Raw genomic sequence first — 21,682 nt, 5'->3', positions numbered from 1 at the left:
ACAGTCAGGTTAATCAACACATCCATCACCTCAGTTACCTTTTTTTCTTTTTTTTGTAGTGAGAATACTTGTAGTCTATTTCAGCAGTTTTCAAGTACTCACCGTATTGTTTACTGTGGTCACTGTGCTGTATGTTAAATTCCCCAGAGCTTATTCATCTTATCAGCGAAGGCTTCTGACCTTTGACCAGCATCTCTCCATCTCTCCCAGGCCCTGGTGACCACCATTCTACTCTCTGTTTCTATGAGTTTGACACATTATTTTTTCAGATTCCACTTATGAGGGAGATCATACAGTGTTTGTCTTTCTGACAGATTTCACTTACCATCGTGTTCTTTAGAATCTTCCATGTTGCTGCAAATTTCAGGATTTCCTTCTTTCTCGTGACTGATTAATATTTTAATACACACAACCCTACCTTATCTGTTTATCTGCTGATGGACAGGTAGGTTATTTCCATATCTTGGCCATTGTGAATAATCCTGAACTGAGCCTAGGCATGCAGATAATCTCTTTAAGAAATGATAACTTTGGATGTATGCCCGTAAGTGGAATTGCTGGATTATATGGTAGGCTGGTTTTTTTTTTTTTTTTTTAATTGGAGTACAGTTGCTTTATAGTCTTATGTTAGTTTCAGGTCCACAGCGAAGTGGATCAGTTATACATGTATCCACTCTTTTTTAGATTTTTCCCATATTTAGGCTTACAGAGTGTTGAGTAGAGTTCCCTGTGCTCTGCATTAGTTCCTCATTAGTTGTCTGTTTTATGTATAGTGGTGTGTATATGTCAATTCCAATCCTCCAGTTTATCCCCCTGCTCTCACCCTCTGGCAACCATAAGTTTGTTTTCTACATCTGTAGCTCTCTGTTTTGTAGGTAAGTTCATTTGTACCCTCTTATTAGATTCCACATATAAGCAAGATGTATGATTGTATGATTGTCTGACTTCACTCATTAGAACAATCTATAGGTCCATCCCTGTTCCTTCAAATGGCATTATTTCATGATTTTTTATGGCTGAATATTGTTCCATTGTATATATATACCACATCTTCTAAATCCATTCATCTGTCGATGAACATTTTTAGGTTGCTTCCATGTCCTGGCTATTTTAAATAGTGCTGCAGTGAACACTAGGATGCGTGTATCTTTTCAAATGGTTTTTTTTCTTTGTATATATGCCTCGGAGTGGGATTGCTGGATCACGTGGTAGCTCTACTTTTATTTTTTTAAAGACCCTCCATACTGTCCTCCATAGTGGCTGTGCCACTTTACATTCCCACCAACAGTGTAGGAAAGTTCCCTTTTCTGAGCACCTGCTCCAGCATTTATTGTTCGTAGACTTTTTGATTATGGCCATTCTGACCCATGTGAGGTGATACCTCATTATGTTTTGAATGGCATTTCTCTAATCATTAGTGATGTTGAGCATCATTTCATATGCTTTTAGCCATTTGTATGTCATCTTTGGAGAAATGTCTATTTAGATCTTCTGCTCACTTTTAAAAAATTATTTATTTTTGGCTCTGCTTGTTGTTGGTTGCAATGCAGGCTTTTCTCTAGTTGTGGCTGGTGGGGCTACTCTCTAGTTGTGGTGCATGGGCTTCTCTTTGTGGTGGCTTCTCTTGTTGCAGAGAATGGATTCTAGGGTATGCAGGTTTCAGTAGTTGCGACTTGTGGGCTCAGAAGCTGTGTCTCCTGGGCTCTAGAGCACGGGCCCAGCTGCTCTGAGGCATGTGGGATTCTCCTGCACTGGCAGGTGGCCTCTTCACCACTGAACCACCAGGCAAGCCCGATCTTCTGCCCACTTTTTGACTGGGTTGTTTTTTGATATTGAACTTCATGATCTGTTAATATATTTTAGAGGTTGATCCCTTCTTGGTTCCTTCAATTGAAAATATTTCTCCCATTCCTTTGCTATGCAAAAGCCTTTTAGTTTAGGTTCCATTTGTTTATATTTGTTTTTATTTATTTTCCTTACCCTAGGAGGTGGATCAAAAAAGATCTTGCTGCAATTTATGTCAAACAGTGTTCTGCCTATGTTTTCCTCTAAGAGTTTTATAATATCCAGCCTTACATACAGGTCTTTAATCCATTTTGACTCTATTTTTTGTGTATAGTGTTAGGGAGTGTTCCAATTTCATTCATTTACATGTAGCTGTCCAGTTTTCCCAGCACTCCTTACTGAAGAAATGGTAGTTTGGTTTTTAAATTTTGGGGGAATTTCCATAGTGTTTTCCATAATGGCTGTACCAATTTACAGTCCCACCAGCATTGTACAAGAATCTCCTTTTCTCCACATCCTTGCCAGCGTATATTGTCTTTATTGAAACCATCCTAATAGTGTGAGATGATGTCTTATTGTGATTTTGATTTGTATATCTCTGGTTAATGATGTTGAGCATCTTTTCATGTACCACTTGTGTGTCTTCTTTGGAAAAATGGCTGTTCTGGTCCTTTACCCATTTCTTAATCAAATTATTTTGTTTTTTGTTTTGCTATCGAGTGGGATGTGTTTGGATGTTAATTCCTTATCAAATATATGGTTTGCAAATATTTTCTCCCAGTCCATACATTGTCTGTTCATTTTGTTGATTGTTTCCTTTGCTGTGTAGAGCCTTTTACTTTAATGTAGTATTATTTAAAACAAAAAGAAGTTTGTTCTGGTTTTTTCATGATACAGAAAAACCCAAGTGAACTTTATGCCAACTTCATACTTTTATTCTTTATTTATTTATTTTTTTTGGCCTGTGCATTGCCAGGACCAGTGTCAAGGAGCATATTCTCTATGTAACCTTCTAGGATTTTTATGATTTCAGATTTTACACTTAAGTCTTTGATCTATTTAAGTTAACTTTTGTAAGTGGTACAAGGGATCATCACTTACATAGGGATCCAGTTTTGTTCTTTTGTATGTGGATATCCTGTTTTCCAAACACCATTTATTGAAGAGACTGTCCATTCTCCATTGTATATTCTTGTCAAAGATTAGTTGACCCTACATGTATTTTTTTATATCAGAAATTAACTGCTGTGTTCCATTGGTCTGTCTTTCTGTTTTTTTATGCTAGTACTATACTGTTGGATTATTATAGCATGTGATGCCTATAACTTTACTGTTCTTTCTCAAGATTGCTTTGGCTCTTTGGGATCTTTTATGGTTCCAAACGAATTATAGGATTATTTTCTTGTTTCTGTGAAAAACACCAATGGAATTTTGATGGAGGTTGCATTGAATCTAGATTGCTTGGGTAGTATGGACATTTTAACAATATTCTTCCAATTCATGAACTTGGAATATTTTTCTATTTATTTCTATCTTCCTCATTTCCTTTCATCAGTGTCTTGTGGTTTTCAGTGTACAGGTCTTTTGTCTCCTTGGTTAAATTTGTTCTTAAGTCTTTTATTCTTTTTGATGATACTCTAAATGGGATTGTTTTCTTGTTTCTTTTTCTGACAGTTTGTTGTTAATATTTATTGGGTTGGCCAAAAAGTTCCTTTGGCTTTTTCTGTAAGGCGTTACGGAAAAGCTCAAAACCTTTTGGCCAACCCAATAGAAACGCAGGTGACTGTTGTATATTGATAGTATATCCTGCAACTATACTGAATTCATCAGTGTGAATAGTTTTTTTTTTGGTGGAGTTTAGGACATATGATCATGTCATCTGCAAGCAGAGACAGTTTTATTTCTTCCTTTCCAGTGTGAGTATTAAAATTTTATTTTCATGCCTCATTGATTTGACTAGGATTTCCAGTCCCATTTTAAATATAAGCAGCAACAGTGGGCACCCATGGGAATTCCCAGGGCTTTCCTGATAGCTCGGTAAAGAATCTGCCTGCAATGCAGGAGACCCCGGTTCAATTCCTGGGTTGAGAATATCCGCTGGAGAAGGGATAGGCTACCCACTTCTGTATTCTTGGGTTTCCCTTGTAGCTTAGCTTGTAAAGAATCCGCCTGCAATGAGGGAGACGTGGGTTTGATCCCTGGGTTGGGAAGATCCCCTAGAGAAGGGAAAGGCTACCCTTTCCAGTATTCTGGCCTGGGGAATTCCAAGGACTGTATAGTCCATGGGGTGGCAAAGAGTCGGACATGACTGCACAACTTTCACTTTCATGGGAATTCCCTGGTGGTCCAGTGGTTAGGACTCCATGCTGAGGGCTTGAGTTTGATCCCTGGTCAGAGAACTGAAATCCCACAAGCCACATGGCACAGCCAGAAAAAAAAAGTAGTGGATACCCTTGTTTTGCTCCAACTCTTAGAGGAAAACCTTTCAGCTTTTCGCCATTGATTATGAGGTTAACTGTGGGCTTGTCATATATGGCCTTTACTATGTTGAGGTACATTCCTTTGTTCCCAGTTTTTTGAGAGTATTTTCTTATCTTGAAAGGATGCTGAGTTTTGCTATGCTTTGTCTGTTTTTGTTGATGATCATAGGATTTTTCTTCTGTGACTGTGGCATATCACCTTTATTGATTTGCAAGTTGAGCCATCTTTACGTTCCTGAATAAATCCTCTTGGTCATAATGTGTGATCTTTTTTAAATTAATTAATTAGCTTGTGACTGTGCTGTGTCTTGGTTGCTGTGCTCAGTCTTTTCCTAGTTGCAGTGAGTAGGGGCTACTCTTCGTTGGAGTGCGCAGGCTTCTCATTGCCGTGGCTTCTCTTATTATGGAGCACAGGCTGTGTAGGTGTTCAGTAGTAGTTGGGCTCAGTAGTTCCAGCACATGGGCTCAGTAGTTGTGGCGCATGGGCTCAGTTGCTTCGTGACATGTGGGATCTTCCCGGACCAGAGATCAAACCCAAGTCCCCAGCATTGGCAAGCGGATTCTTAACCACTGGACTACCAGGGAAATTCTCTCCCAGGGAAGTGTGTGATCTTTTCAGTGTGCTGTTGAATTTAGTTTACTAAGATTTTGTTGAGTTTTGACTCTCTTTTTGTCAGGGATATTGTCCTATAATTTTCTTTTCTCGCAGTGTCCCCTGTCTGACTTTGATATCGGGATAATGCTGACCTCTTATAATGAGTATGGAAAAGTTCCTTCCTCTTCAGTTTTTTTGGAAGAATTTGAGACAGATTGGCATTAACTCCTCTTTAAATGTTTGGTAGAATTCACCAGTAAAGCCATCTAGTCCTGGGCTTTTGTTTGTTGGGAGGTTTCTGATTTCTGATTCAATCTCTTCTGGCTTCCCTGGTGGCTTAGATGGTAAAGAATCCACCTGCAATGCAGGAGACCTGGTTTTGATCCCTGGATTTGGGAAGATCCCCTGGAGAAGGGAATGGCTGCCCACTCCAATATTCTCCCCACCCCCTAGTGTCATAAATTTTTTAGTTAGGCAAAAATTCATAAGTTTTAAAGAATATATAAAATGCATATTATTTATGTATACAAAAGCTTTTCTGCTATGCTTGATAAAGGCTTGAGAAAGAACATCAAAAACAAAAGAAGTGATGGAGAATTTGTAAAACATAAACTAAATGAAATGGGAGCACTGAATATGAAATAGAAGAGGTGAAACAAACTAGATAAAAGTAAAAGATCATCATATAGTCCAGTTTTTTTTTAAACATGACTGCTCATTAGAAAGGTACCTGGTGCTTTGGAGAGGGAAAAAAGCAGTGCCTGGGCATTTTTTTTTTTTAATTCCAGGATAATTCTGATATGCATCTGGGTTTTATAAAGTGATTACAACTTTTTCTATTAAATGGTAGTTTTAGTGATATCGAATTCTATTATTTTTCTGTTGACCAATCGTGATACAGTGGTATTAAATGAATAATAGTTACATAATCACAATATTAAAAGATGTTTATCAGTTTTCACAGTCAGTAGCCAGACAAAAAATAAAAGGTAATTGCAGTTGCAGGCCATAATAGGAACATGATTAACCTAACAATATAAAATAATTACCTACAACTTGTGGAGGGTGGTCACGCAGAATGATGTGCTAAGTGGAAGTGCATACATGCACATGTTTTCATCTGCCCAGCCAGTCTATGTCTTCTGGTTGGTGCATTTAATCCAGTTACATTTAAGGTAATTACTTATATGTATGGTTCTTAATTGGAGAAGGCAATGGCAAGCCACTCCAGTACTCTTGCCTAGAAAATCCCATGGACGGAGGAGCCTGGTAGGCTGCAGTCCATGGGGTCGCTGCAAGTCAGACATGACTGAGCAACTCCACTTTCACACATTGGAGAAGGAAATGGCAACCCACTCCAGTGTTCTTGCCTGGAGAATCCCAGGGACGGGGGAGCCTGGCAGGCTGGCGTCTATGGGGTCGCACAGAGTCGGACACGACTGAAGTGACTTAGCAGTAGCATGGTTCTTAATTATTTTGGGTTTATTTTCCATAGGTCTTCTCCTTCTCTTCTGTATTCTGTCTAGAGACGTTCCTTTAGTATTTGTTGTAAAGCTAGTTTGGTGGTGCTGAATTCTCTTAGCTTTTGCTTGTCTTGAAAGCTTTTGATTTCTCCATCAAATCTGAATGTGAGTCTTGCTGGGTAGGGTATTCTTGGTTGCAGGTTCTTCCCTTTTGTCACTTTAAATAAATCTTGCCATTCTCTTCTGGATTGTACAATTTCTGTTGAGAAATAACTGGTAGCTTGTTGTCATTTTTCCCTCGTGGCTTTTAGTATTTTATCTTTGTCTTTAATTTTTGTCAGTTTAAGTACTATGTGTTTTGGTGTGTTCCTCCTTGAGTTTATCCTGCCTGGGACTCTCTACTTTCTGGACTTGGTTAACTATTTCCTTTCCCATGTTAGGGAAGTTTTCAGCTGTTATCTCTTCAAATATTATCTCAGGTCCTTTCTCTCTCTCCTCCTTCTGGGACCCCTGTAATGCAAATGTTTGTGTGTTTAATTTGTCTCAGAGGTCTTTTAGGCTCTTTTTTTTTTCCATTATCTTTTTTATTCTGTTCTTTGGCAGTGATTTCCATCATTCTGTCCCCCAGGTCATTTATACATTCTTCTGCCTCAGTTATTCTGCTGTTGATTCCTTTTAGTGTATTATTCATCTCTGTTTGTTGTTTGTTCTTTAGTTGTGCTAGGTCTTTGGTAAAGATTTCTTACATCTTCTCCATTGTTTTCCTGAGATCCTGGATCATCTTCACTATCATTATTCTGAATTCTTTTTCTGGAAGGTTGCTTATCTCCACTTCATTTAGTTGTTTTTCTGCTGTTTTATGTTGTTCCTTCCTCTGGGACATAACTTTCTGCTTTTTCACCCTGATTCACTTTCTGTAATGTGGTTTTTGTTCTAGCTGCTGTGGGATTGTGGCTCTTCTTGCTTTTGTCTACCTTCTGATGGAGGAGGCTAAAGGGCTGGAGTAACCTTCCAGATAGGAGGGACTGGCTGTGGGGAAAAACTGGGTTTTGCTCTGGTGGGCAAGGCTTTGCTCAGTAAAGCTTTAATCCAATTATCTGCTGATGGGTGGGGTTGCATTCTCTTGCTGTTAGTTGTTTGGCCTGAGGTGACCCAACTCTGGGATCTGCAGGCTCTATGGTAGGGTAAATTGGAGACCTCTGAGAGGGCTTACTCCAAGGGGAATCTTCCAGGACTGCTATTGCCAGTGCCCCCGTCCCTGTGGTGAGCCCCTGCTGACCCATGCCTCCACAGGAGACCCTCCAACACTAGCAGGTAGTTTTGATTCAGTCACCTGTAGGGTCACTGCTCCTTTCCTATGGGTCTTGGTACTTGCATGATTTTGTTTGTGCCTTCCAAGACTGGCGTCTCTGTTTCCCCCAGTCCTGTGGAAGTCCTATAATCGAATCCTGCTGACCTTCAAGATCAGATTCCCTGGGGACTCACAGTTCCCTTTGTTGGATCCGCAGGCTGGGAAGCCTGATGTGGGGTTCAGAACCTTCATAACAGTGGAGAACTTCTCTGTTATTATTGTTCTCCAGTTTGTAGGTCACCCACCTGACAGTCATGGGATTTGATTTTATCGTGATTGCAACGCTCCTACCATCTCACTGTGGCTTCTTTGTCTTTGGATGGTGGGTATCAGGATGGTGGGTCCTGCCATCCTCCAGTCAATAGTTGTTCAACGGCTAGTTGAGATTTTGGTGCTCTGACAGAAGATGAGTGCATATCCTTCTACTCTGCCATCTTGAACCGGAAGCTGGAACTACCCAACTGCAGTATTTGTGCCTGGAGAATTCTGCGGACAGAGGAGCCTGGTGGACTACAGTCCACGGGGTCACAAAGAGTTGGACACAACTGAGTGACGAATACTTTCTGTCTTCTCATTAGCAATCAGCCTGTTCAGATTTTCTATTCTTGGTTTAGTCTTATTGGTCATATATTTCTAAGGTTCTATTCATTTCTTTTTGGTTGTCAATTTTGTTGGCATCTAATTTTTCATAGAAGTCTCTTATGATTCTCTATATTTCTGTGATATTATCTCCTTTCATTTCTGATTGAATCCTCTTCTTTTGGTGAGTCTCGCTAAAGGTGTGTCAGTTTTGTCCTTTCAAAAAACCAGCTTTTGGTTTCATTCATCTTTTCTGTTGTCTTTTTAGACTGTTTCCACTCTGATCTTTGTTGTTTCCTTCCTTCTAAGTAAAAGGCTTAGTTTATTCTTCTTTTTCTGGTTCTTGAAGTGTAAAGTTAGGTTGTCTATTTGAGATAGTTCTTTTTTCTAAGCATAGACCTTTATTATTATAAACTTTCCTCTTAAAACTACTTTGCTGCATTCCGTAAGTTTTGGCATGTTGTGTTTCCATTTTTGTATCATGATTTTTAAAATTTTTTAAATTTTTAAAATTCTCTTTTGATTTCTTCTCTGATCTATTGGTTCTTCAAGAGTTTGTTGCTTAATTTCCACATTTGTGAATTTTCCATTTTTCTTCCTGTTACTGATTCCTAGTTTCATATTATTGTGGTCAGAAAAGATACTTCATTTTAAAATATTGATTTATTTATTTGGCTGTGTCAGGTCTTAGTTGCATTGTGCAGGATCTTCCGTTGCAGCACCCAGACTCTACCTGGTTGTGGTGCAGGTTCAGTAGTTGCAGCACACGGGCTTAGTTGCTCCTTGGCATGTGGGATCTTAGTTCCCTGACCAGGGGTCAAACCTACATCGCCTGTATTGCAAGGCGAATTCTTTACTGGACCACTGGGAAGTCCCTCCTTCATTCTTAATAAATTTTCTAAGACTTGTTTTCTGGCCTAACTCAGGATCTGTACTGAAGAATGTTCCTTGTGTGCTTGAGAAGAACGTGTGTTCTGGTGCTGTTTGGATGAAATATTTTGTGTCATGTATGTCTGATGGGTCCATTTGTTCTGGAGTTTAGTTCAAATTCAAATGTTTCCTTATTGATTTTCTGTTTGAACAATCTTTGTTTTGTTGAAAGTGGGGGTATAGAGACCCCCTACTATTACTGTATTGTCTTTTTCTCCCTTCAGATCTGTTAGTATTTGTTTAACGTATTTAGGTGCTCTGGTAATGGGTGCATGTGTATTTACAAGTGTTGATGAATTTGTTTTCATTATATAGTGACCTTTTTGGTCTCTTGTCCAGCTTTAAAAAGTATTTTTGTTTATTTTGTTTCCTTTTATTTTTGGCTGTGCTGGGTCTTCGTTGCTGCACATGCCTTTCTCTTCCTGTGGTGCATGGTCTTCCTGCGGTGGCTTCTTTTGTTGCAGAGTGCGGCCCTGGAGCTCACTCTCAATAGTTGTGGCTCATGGGCTTAGTTGCGCTGTGACATGTGGGGTCTTCCTGGGTCAGGGATTGAACCCATGTCTCCTGCATTGCCAGGCAGATTCTTTACCAGTGAGCCTCCAGGGAAGCCCTCTTGTTAAGTTTAAGTATTTTTAATGCCTTAATTGAGGTAAAATTGTCAGGCAACAAACTGCACAATATTTAAAGTACAATTTGATGAATTTAACATATATATATACACATACACATCCTGAAACTATCACTGCAATCAAGATAATATACATATCTGTCACCTCCCACAAAAAAACAAAAAATAAAACAGACCCATCTAATCAGCCTCCAATGTAAAGCAAAGAGTTGTATTTTAACAATTTCTTTTGTTTGTTTTTATTAATTGGAGAGTAATTGCTTTACAGTGTTGTGTTGGTTTCTGCCATAAAACACTGTGAATCAGCCATAAGTATACATATGTCCCTGCCGTCTTGAACTTCCCTCCCAGCCCCCACCCCATCCCCCTCTCTGGGTTGCCGCAGAGCACCGCTGAGCTCCCACTAGCTGTCTGTTTCACACGTGGTAATGTGTATGTTTCAGTGCTACTCTCTCCATTCGTTCCACCCTCTCCTTCCCGCTCTGTGTCCACAAGTCTGTGCTCTATGTCTGTGTCTATTGTTGCCGTGCTAATAGATTCATTAGTACCATTTTTCTAGATTCTGTATATGTGCATTGTTATACAATATTTGTTTTTCTCTTTCTGACTGACTTCACTCTTTATAACAGGCTCTAGGTTCGTCCACCTCACTGAAACTGACTCAGATTTATTCCCTTTTGTTTCTTTTTTGTTCCTTTTTATGGCTGAGTAATATTCCAGTGTATATATGTATCACAGCTTCTTTATCCATTCATTTGGACATCAGATGTCAGTGGACATCTGGGTTGCTTCTGTGTTTTAGCTGTTGTAACTAGTGCTGCACTGAGCGTTGGGGTACGTATGTCTTTTTCAGTTATGGTTTTCTCAGGATATATGCCCAGGAGTGGGGTTACTGGGTCGTATGGTAGTTTTATTTTTAGTTTTTTTCTTAAATAAATCTCCACACTGTTCTCCATAATGGCTATATCAGTTTACATTTGTACCAACTGTGCAAGAGCGTTCCCTTTTCTCTACATCCTTTCCAGTATTTATTGTTTATAGATTTTTGGATAATGGCCATTCTGACTAGTGTGAGGTGGTACCTCATTGTAGTTCTGATTTACGTTTCTCTAATAATGAGTGGGGTTGAACATTTTTTCATGTGTTTGATGGCCTTCTGCATGTCTTTGGAGAAATGTCTGTTTAGGTCTTCTGCCCATTTTTTAATTGGGTTGTTTGTTTCTCAGATACTGAGCTGCCTGAACTGCTTGTATATTTGGAGAACTCTTAGTGGCATGTTTTGATCTTGATCTTTTATCTGTCTACTCTAGTTTTCTGTTTTGTGATTTTTGTGAGGGTTATAAAAAACATCTTACAGTTGTTAAGAATCAATTTTAAGCTAATAACAACTTTGATAGCATATAAAAATTCTGTGCTTTTCTCTTCTTCCACGTTATGTTTTTGATATCACACCTTACATCTTTTTATATTGTATATTCATGTAGAAATTATTGTAGCTATAGTGATTTTTTAATACTTCTGTGCCTTATCCTTTATGCTAGAGCTAAGAAATAACATACCAGCATAGTACAGTGCTAAAGTCATCCTCAGTATGTGGGAGATTGGTTCCACGGCACCCCGCATCCCTGGTGTATACCCAGAATCCATGGGTGCCTAAGTGCCTTGGATAAAATGGAATAGTGCTTACATATAACCTTTAAGTCATCTGTAGATTACTTTAATACCTAATGCAGTGTAAATATCATGTACATAGTTGTAAATGCTATGTAAATTGTAGCTGGAGTAGTACATAATCAAGGTTTACTTTCTGGAACTTTCTGAGATTTTTTTTCCTCAGATATTTTCAGTCAGTTCCTTTCGGTCTGTGGATGTGGAATTCTTGAATAGGGAGGGCCAGCTGTATTTTGAATTTGACGGTATCCTTGCCTTTACCAGTGTGTTTTATATTTCCATATGTTTTCATGTTATTAATGTCCTCTCATTTCAGCTTGAAGACTCCTCTTAGCATTTCTTGTAATGCAGGTCTAGTGATGATGAATGCTCTACACATTTGTTTGTCTGGGAAGATCTGTTTTTTTATTATTTATATATTTATTATTTATTTTTTGCTGCACTGGACTCTTTGCTATGAGCAAACTTTCTCTAGTTGTGGCCAGTGGGGTGCTGCACTCTAGTTGTGGTGCTTGGGCGTCTCATTGCTGTGGTTTCTCTTGGTGCAGAGCATGGGCTGTAGGACACATGGGCTTCAGTAGTTGTGGCTCGTGGGCTTAGTTGCCCTGTGGCATGTGGGATCTTAGATTCTGGACAAAGGATCCAACCCGTGTCCCCGCCTTGGCAGGTGGATTTTTAACCATAGGACCACCAAGAAGTTTCCCGTGTGGGAGAGTCTTTATCTCTCCTTCATTTCTGAAGGATAGGTTTGCCAAGTAAAGTATTCTCGGTTGGCAGATTTTTTTGCTTTGTTTTATTGAAATACGGTTGATTTACAGTGTGGTGTTAGTTTCAGGTGTACAGCACAATGATTCAGTGTTTTTTGTGTACCTGTTCTTTTTAATTATGTTCCGATTGAGGTTGTCTCATGATATTGAGCAGAGTTGCCTTTGCTGTACAGTAGGTCCTTGTTGTTTATCCTGTTCCAGTGTAACAGTGTGTGCATGTCAGCCCCAAATTCCCAAACTGTCGCTCCCACAACCTGTCTTCTCTGGTAACCGTAAGTTTGTTCTCTAAGCCTGTGAGTCTATTTCTGTTTTGTAAATATGTTCACTTGTATAATTTTTCAAAGATTCTGCATATAAATGGTATCATACCGTATTTCTCTTCCTCTGACTTACTTCACTTAGTTTGACAATCTCTGGGTCCATCCATGTTGCTGCAAATGGCATTATTTAATCCTTTTTAATGGCTAAGTGATATTCCATTATAAATATGTACCATATCTTCTTTATCCATTCTTCTTTTGATGGACATTTAGGTTGCTTCCATGTTTTGGCTATTGTAAACAGTGCTAAAAAGAACATTGGGGGTGCATGTATCTTTTCAGACCAGGTTTCCCCTGGATACATGCCCAGGAGTGGGATTGCAGGATCATATGGTAGTTCTATTTGTAGTTTCTTTAGGAATCTCCATACTTCTTTTTTCCATAGTGGCTGCTTCAGTTTGTATTGCCACCAACAGTGTAGGAAAGTTCCCTTCTCTCCACCTCATCTCCAGCATTTATTGTTTGTGGGTTTTGATGATAGCCATTCTGACTGGTGTGAAGTGATATCCATTTTAGTTTTGATTTGCGTTTCTGTAATAATTAGCAATGTTGAACATCTCTTCATGTGTCTCTTGGCCCTCTGTAAGTCTTCTCTGGAGAAATGTTTGTTTAGGTCTTCTGCTTATTTTTTGACTGGGTTGTTTTCTTTTGATGATACTAAGCCACATGAGCTGTTTGTAAATTTTGGATACTAATCCCTTGTTGGTCACATCACTGGCAAATATTTTCTCCCATTATGTGAGTTGTTTTTAATTTTGTTTATGGTTTCCTTTGCTGAGCAAAAGATTAGGGCTTAATTAGGTCTCATTTGTTTATATTTGTTTTTATTTCCATTACTCTGGGAGACGGATCAAAAGATATTGCTGAGATTTGTCGTGAGAGTGTTCTGCCTGTGTTTTCCTCTGAGTTTTATAGTTTCCAGTGTCACATTTAGATCTTTTATCCATTTTGAATTTTTTGTGTGTATAGTGTTAAATAATGTTTTAATTTTATTTTTTTGCATGTGAGTTGTCCAGTTTTCCAAGCACTGTTTGGACTGTCTTTCCTTTGTTGTATAGTCTTGCCTCCTTTGTTTAGATTAACTGACCATGGGTACATGGGTTTATTTCTGGGCTTTCTGTCCTCTTCCTTTGATCTGTCTTTGTTTTTGTGCCCATACCATATTGTTTTGATAATTATAACTTTGTAGTGTGGTCTGAAGAAAGAGGGCCTTTTCCTCCAGCTCCATTTTTCTTTGTCAAGATTGCTTTGGCTATTTGGGATATTTTGTGTCTCCATACAAATTTTAAGATATTTTGTTCTAGTTCTGTTAACAGTGCCATCAGTAATTTGATAGGGATTGCATTGAATCTACAGATTGCCTTTGGTAGTACGTCATTTTAACAGTATTGATTATTCCAATCTGAGAACATGATACATCTTTCCATCTGTTTGTGTCATCTCCGATTTCTTTCATCATTGTCATAATTTTCAGAACACAGGTCTTTTGTCTCCTTATTCCTAGGTATAGTATTTTATTCTTTTTGATATGATGGTAAATGGAGTTGTTTCTTGAACTTCCCTTTCTGATCTTTCATTGTTAGTGTATAGAAATTCAACAGACTTCTATGTTTTAATTTTGTAACCTGCAACTTTACCAAATTCATGTTAGAATTTCCTGTGTATAGTATCATGTCATCTGAAATAGTGACACTTTAACTCATTCTTTCCCTTTTCCAATTTGGATACCTTTTATTTCTTTTGTCTTTTCTGATTGCCATGGCTAGGACTTCCAAAAACTCTGTTGAATAAAAGTGACAAGAGTGGGCATTCTTGTCTTGTTCCTGATCTTAGAGGAAATGCTTTCAGCTTTTCACCATTTAGTATGATGTTAGCTGTAGGTTTGTCATAAGTGGACTTGATTATGTTGAGGTAGGGTCCCTCTGTGCCCATTTTCAGGGGAGTTTTTATTGTAAATGGATGTTGTATTTTGTCAAAAGTTTTCTTTATGTCTATTGAGATGATCATATAGTTTTTAGTCTTCAATTTGTTGATGTGGTGTATCACACTGATTTATGGATATTGAAAAATCCTTGCATCCCTGGGATAAATTCCACTTGATCATGATGTATCTTTTTAATGTATTATTGGATTTGGACTGCTAGAAGTTTGTTGAGGATTTCTGTTAATTCTGTGTGTGTGTGTGTGTGGTGTGTTTGTCTGGTTTTGATATCAGGGTAATGGTTGGCCTCACAGAGTGAGTTTGGGAGATTTCCTTCCTCTGCAGTTTTTTGCAACAGTTTCAGAAGGCTAAGTGTTAGCTCTTCTCTAAATGTTTGACAGAATTCGCCTGTGTAGCCATCTGGTTCTGGACTTTTGTTTGTTGAGAGTTGGTTTTTTGTTTTTTAAGGTAGACATGTTTTTCTTTTTCTTTTTTTTTTTTTGCATATTAACTTTTTTAAAACAGTAGTCATGATTATTTTCTTTTGACTGCACTGGGTCTTTGTTACCGCACGTGGGCTTTCTCTAGTTGTAGAGAGCGAGGGCTACTTTCTAGTTGTGAATGGGCTTCTCGTTGTGTCACACTGTGGTGGCTTCTGCAGAGCACAGGCTCTCAGGAGTGCGAGCTCAGTAGTTGTGGAGCACAGGCTTAGTTGCCCCACAGCATGTGGGATCTTCCTGGACCAGGGATAGAACCTGTGTCTCCTGCATTGACCGGCAAATTCTTAACCACTGGACCACCAGGGAAGTCCTGTTGGGAGTGTTTTAATCACAGGTTTAATTTCAATACTTGTGATTGGTCTGTTCATATTTTCTGTTTCTTCCTGTTTCAGTCTTAGGAAATTGTACCTAAGAATTTCTCCATTTCTTCCAAGTTGTACATTTCATTGGTGTACAGTTGCTATAATAGTCTATTTTAAAATATATATATATTATTAAAGTATAGTTGCCTTACAGTGGTTTAGGTACACAGCAAAGTGATTCAGTTACACATATATACATATATTATTTTTCAGATTGTTTTCCATTATAGGTTATTAAAGATATTAACTATAGTGTCCAGTGCTATATGGTAAACCTTTGTTTCTTGTTGCATATCTATTTTTTTTAATTAGAAATCTAGCATTCTATTCATACTGGGTCAAACAAGTGGAATCAAAATGTCATAAATTTTTCAGTTAGGCAAAAATTCATTAGTTTTCTAAAATATATATTATACATGCTATATATATATGTATATGTATGTATATACTACACTTGATAAAGGCTGGAGAAAGAACAAAATAAGAAGGGATGGAGAAATTAGAAAACATAAAGGAAATGGAAGCCCTGAGTATGAAATAGAAAAAGTGGAACAAACTAGATAAAAGTAAAAGATCATCATATAGTCCAGTTGTTTTTAAGCATGGCTGCCCATTAGAAACATTTCTGGAGCTTTGGAGAAAAAAAGCAATACCTGGACATTTATATTTTTCAACAGTGTAATAGTTTCTTATGATTCTTTGTATTTCTGTGGTGTCAGTTGTAACTTCCTTTTCATTTCTTATTTTGAGTCATTTCCCTTTTTTTCTTGAAGAGGCTGTCTAAAGGTTTATTAGTTTTGTTATCTTTTCAAAGAATCAGCTTTTAGTTTCATTGACCTTTGATATTATTTTCTTCATCTATATCTTTATTTTAGTAATTTTTATTGGAGTATGGTTGCTTTACTCTATATCATCTATTTCTGCTCTGATCTTTATGATTTCTTTCCTTCTACTAACTTTAGGTTTTGTTTGTTCTTTCTCTAGTTGCTTTTGGTGTAAGTTTAGATTGTTTATTTAAATTTTTTTTTCCTGAAATCAGGTTGTGTTGCTATAAAATTCTCTTAGATTTGCTTTGGTTGTATCCTGTAGGTTTTGGATCATTGTGCTTTTGTTTTCACTAATCACTAGGTGTTTTCTGAATTCCTCTTTGATTTCTTTAGTGATCCACTGGTTGTGTAGTAGCATATTGTCTTCTGTGTGTTTGTGTTTTTTACAGTTTTTTTTTTTCCTTGTAGTTTATTTCTAATCTCATAGTGTTGTGGTTGGAAAAGATGCTTGATATAATTTCAACTTTCTTAAATTTACCAAGACCTGCTTTGTGATCCTGTTTTTGTTTTGTTAATAGGATGATGTGTATTATTTTTAGATTTCACATTTAAGTGGTATTATATAACACTTGTCTTTGTCTTCACTTGGTGTGCTGTACTCTAGGTCAATTCATGTTGCTGCAAATGGCAATATTTCTTTCTTTTTTTAATGGCTGAGAAATGTTCCATTGTGTGCATGTATGTGGGGGTATGTGTGTATCACATAAAGAACACATGTTCTTTATCCAGTCATCTTTTGAGGGGTGCTTATCTGTTGTACATAGTACTGCTGAGAACATTAGGGTGCATCTGTCTTTTCAAATTAGACTTTTCAGCTTTTCTCGATATAGGTTGGCAGATTTCTTTTTTTTTTTTGCAGCACTTTGAATAAATCATTTCATTCTCTCCTGGCCTGCAATATGTGAGAAATCCACTGGTAGCCTTATGGGAGTTTCCTTGTATGTGAGGAATTTTTTTCTCTTGTTGCTTTTTAAATTTTCTTAGTCTTTGATTTTAGGTGATTTCATTATGTTGTGTCTTGAGATCTTTTGGCAGACCTATAAAAACTTGGATGTCCCACCTCTTCACAGATTGGGAAGATCTCAGTGATTATTTCTTTAAATAAGTTTTCTGACCCTTTCTCCCTCTCTTTTCCTTTGGGGACTCCAAGAATGCTTAGGTTGTTTCTCTTCATACCCCATAATTTGTGAAGGCTTTCTCCACTTTTTCATATTTTCTCTTCATTCACTTTAACCTGAATTATTTCAAATGACCTGTCATTGACTTCATGGATTTTTTTTCTTCTGCTTGATTAAGTCTGTTATTAATACTTTCTAGTGCCTTTTCATTTTATTCATTTTAGTTTTCAGCACCATGATTTGTGTTTGGTTCTTTTTATGATTTATGTCTCTCTGTTAAATTTTTCCTTTTGTTCATGTGACTTCCCTGGTGACTCAGATGGTAAAGAACTCACCTGCAGTGCAAGAGACCTCGGTTCTGTCCCTGGGTCAGGAGGATCTCCTGGGGAAGGAAATGGCAACCCACTCCAGTATACTTGCCTGGGAAATCCCATGGACAGAGGAGCCTGGTGGGCTACAGTCCATGGGGTCGCAGAGTCTGACACAACTAAGTGACCAACACTTTTGTTCATGTGTTATTTTTCTGACTTCATTGGATTGTCTGTTTTCTCGCAGCTCATTAAGGATATCTTTGAAACAAATACTTTGAATTTTTTGTTGGGCAGATTGCAGATCTCCATTTCTTTGGGGTCAGTAATCGAAGAATTACTGTGTTCCTCTGGTGGTGTCATGTTTCATGGAGTTTTCGTATTCCGTCAAGTCTCATATTGCTGTCTTTGCACTTGAAGCCATCATCTCTTCCACGCTTCAGGAGAGATAACTTCTGTCAGCCCTTCTAGGGATTTCTCAGTAAATGGAAATTTCATTAGCAGCTACTCCAAATGCTTTTTTAATGGTTATCAAGTTTTAGAATCAACCTGTAGAAAACATATGGAAGATTTTGTGAGTTGAAAGTGAATATTACATATCTTGACAATCTATGAAGATAATCATTAAAATAACTAAAATCAGAACTACCTTCTGGTGCTGTTTGATAGAAGTCCATGTATACCACTTTTATAATTGAAAAGTAGTTGCCATTGCAGCTCATAAAAGGTAACGTGGGGGTGATACTCTCATTCTGAATTCAGTGATATTTAGATCAAATGGCTATGTTTCATGGAGCTGTGTGCTTATAATCTGTGTGCTTTTCTGTAATATTTTATGCTAAACTTTAAAAGTTTACTTACTGTTGACTCAATAGTCATTATAAAAAGGTTAAAAGTACAGAAAATTGACTTAAACTGCCTCTGCATGTAAGAATATCACATGGAGAAAAACAACCACTGTTACCAACATTTCCTTCCATTCTCTTGTTGTGCTTTATTTTTTTTTTTGACAATGTGGCATGTGGAACTTCCCTAACCAGGGATAGAACCCATGTCCCCTGTACTGGAAGTGTGGAGTCTTCTAACCACTGGACCACCAGGGAAGTCCTGTTGTGCGTCTTTTGCCTATATCCTTTACTTAAATTTTTTTCTGATTGGAAAAGTACATCTTCTCTTTAGAAAAGTTACCAAACACAGTAAGGCCATGCTTCTCACAATAGAATAACGATATGATTGACAAAATGATGCCAAGGACCATAGAATGGAAAGTTTCATTAATAGAACCCAGAAATTTAAGATTTTTATGTTAAAAATGTAAGGGTTCTGGGATTTCCCTGGCAGTTCAGTGGTTAACACTCCATGCTCCCCATGGAGGGTGCACGGGTTCGATCCCTGGTTGGGAATTAAGTCTGCATGACATGGCCTTAAAATAAAACAAGTGAAAATGTAAGGGTCCTGATTTTGGTCAGCATGTAGTAAGCACACAGTACCCTTTGCCTCTGGCTGCATGTGTGCTAAGTAGCTTCAGTGTGTCCGAAACTGTGCAACCCTATGGGCTGTAGCCCGCCAAGCTCCTCTGTCTGTGAGATTCTCCAAGCAAGAATACTGGAGTGGGTTGCTGTGCCCTCCTGTAGGGGATCGTCCCAGCCCAGGGATCGAACCCAGGTCTCCCGCATTACAGACGGATTCTTTACCATCTGAGCTACCAGGGAAGCCCATTCTCTCTGTATCTCTTACATCTCCTGCATTGGCAGGCAGGTTACCACTAGCTTTACCTGGGAAGTCCTTCTGGCTAAATACAATTAAATGACTAGGGCCGATTGCATGGACCAGTGGTTGGGAAGGAAACTGTTTCTGTTTTTTCTCTCCATAGAGTATCTTCTAGCATGGACTCAAAGGTGAACCTGGAACTGGACACTAGGTATAGACAGAAGTCCAAGAGAATCCTGTCTGAGGAGTGAGAAAGGGACTTCTTAAGAGATTGAAGGGTAGGGATGCAGGAAGAAAACCTTGTGTCTTGTTTGTTTTATTTCCCCTCCATTTTCTCCTGCTCTTGTCCCCCATGAAATTTTGTGGTGGTGAAGGCAATAATGACATCGGCAGCCAGCGGGGAGAGGACTCCTTTTATTTACAGGGATTATGGTCTCAAGAGTATGGAGAAATTTGCTGATTTTGTTCTCAATTCTTACTGCTTGACCCGGGAAGCAATCACAGTTGTGGGAGGTGTTCAGCAGTAGAAAGAAATGAAATTCTTTGCTTTGTTGCCAGTAGACCTGCAAAAGGTCCTCTGGGAGCTGGAATGTCATGGAAAGACTGTAAAGAGGAAACTGAAAGTCACTCAGTCGTGTCCAGCTCTTTGTGACCCCATGGACTGCACAGTTCCTGGAATTCTCCAGGCCAGAATACTGGAGTGGGTAGCATTTCCCTTCTCCAGGGGATCTTCCCAACCCAGGGATCGAACCCAGGTCTCCCTCATTGCAGGCGGATTCTTTACCAGCTGAGCCACCAGGGAAGCCCAGGAATACTGGAGTGGGTAACGTTTCCCTTCTCCAGTGGATCGTCCCAACCCGGGAAGCGAACCCAGGGGTCTCCTACATTGCAGGCGATTCTTTACCAGCTGAGCTGTCAGGGAAGCCCTGTAAAGAGGAAGGAACTCAACAAAGTGAACCCATAATACTGTGTGTGAACTCCTGGGTTCTCCTAAGTATTATCTGTGCATTTGACCCTAAACAGCACACCAAAGGCTAGGTTGCTGTCCAAGTCGTGTGTCGGAATCTGCATAGTATGCTTGAGACAAGCCAGAATGGTACCGCAGCGGCTTTGAAATGATCTGATGTTGGAGCTACAGCCCAGGGAGAGTGGATAGGAATTTGTGGGTTGGACCTAATCAGGGAGGTTGCTGCTAAAACAAAAACGTGCACTCCCTTCAGCAGCACATATACTGAAACTGGAAGCATACAGAGATCAGCATGGCCCCTGCACAAGGATGACATGCAAATTCCGGAATTGTTTCATATTTTTTTTCCCTTAAAAATCTAGAACTAGAACTCCCATATGGCCCAACAATCCCACTACTGGGCATATACCCTGAGAAAACCGTAATTGAAAGAGACCCAAGTACCCCAGTGATTGCTGCAGCACTGTTTACAATAGCTAGGACATGGAAGCACCTAGATGTCCACTGACAGATGAGTGGATAAAGAAGTTGTGGTACATGTGCACAATGGAATGTTACTCAGCCATAAAAAGAACACCTTTGAGCCAGTCTTAATGAAGTGGATGGACCTGAACCCTGTTATACATAGTAAGATAGGTTAGAGAGAGAGGGACAAATACCACACTTCAATACATATATATGGAATGTAGAAAGATGGTACTGATGAACGTGTTTGCAGGGCAGCAGTGGTTACGCAGACACAGAGAACAGACTTTTGTGGGCCCAGTGGGAGAAGGAGCGGGTGGGACGAATTGAGAGAGGAGCATGGAAACATGCACATTGCAATACGTAAAATAGAGAGCTAGTGGAAATTTGCTGTGTGAGGTAGAGAGCTCAAATCAGGGGCTCTGTGACAACCTGGAGGGGTGGGCTGGGGTGGGAGGTGGGAGGAGGTTCAAGAAGGAGGGGGCATATGTATACCTTTGGCTGATTCATGTTGATAATGGCAGAAGCCAACACAATATTGTAAAGCAAATATAGTCCAATTAAAAACTTAAATCACCATTTTCTGTTGGACTTGAACCAGATCCAGAATAACGTAGCACAGTATCCAAACATTCAAAGTTACTCCACATATAAACAATCAGGAAAATCTTACCGTCTCCTAAGGAGAAAAGACAGTCAACAGATGGCCACCATGACATAACAAAGATGTTGGAATCAACAAAGAATTTAGATTATAATTATTAATTAAAACCTGGCTCTAATAATTGAGGGTGCACGTTCTTTTTTTTTTTTAAGGTTTGTTTATATTTGGCCGTGCTTTGTCTCTCTGTTGCCGCGTGGGCTCTTCTCTAGCTGTGGCAGGTGGAGGCTGCTCGCTTGCTGCGGTGCACAGGATTCTCATCGCAGTGGCTTTC

General features: G+C 38.9%; 1 protein-coding gene and 1 non-coding gene across 4 annotated transcripts in view; both read left to right on the top strand.

The window, feature by feature from the left end:
* Positions 1-21,682, top strand: part of SCAP (SREBF chaperone) — a 95,161-nt gene that overhangs the window by 16,712 nt on the left and 56,767 nt on the right. The gene's annotated exons all lie outside the window — the stretch shown is intronic.
* Positions 20,521-20,626, top strand: LOC129548231 (U6 spliceosomal RNA). The gene has a single exon (XR_008684308.1). It is a non-coding gene; the product is annotated as a U6 spliceosomal RNA (small nuclear RNA).

The sequence above is a fragment of the Moschus berezovskii genome, chromosome 24 (genome assembly GCF_049115385.1).
Source record: "Moschus berezovskii isolate FMDL1 chromosome 24, NW_MosBer_1.0, whole genome shotgun sequence".
NCBI lineage: Eukaryota > Metazoa > Chordata > Mammalia > Artiodactyla > Moschidae > Moschus > Moschus berezovskii.
Note: the sequence above shows the minus strand (reverse complement) of the source record. Positions and strands in the feature narration are given on the sequence as shown.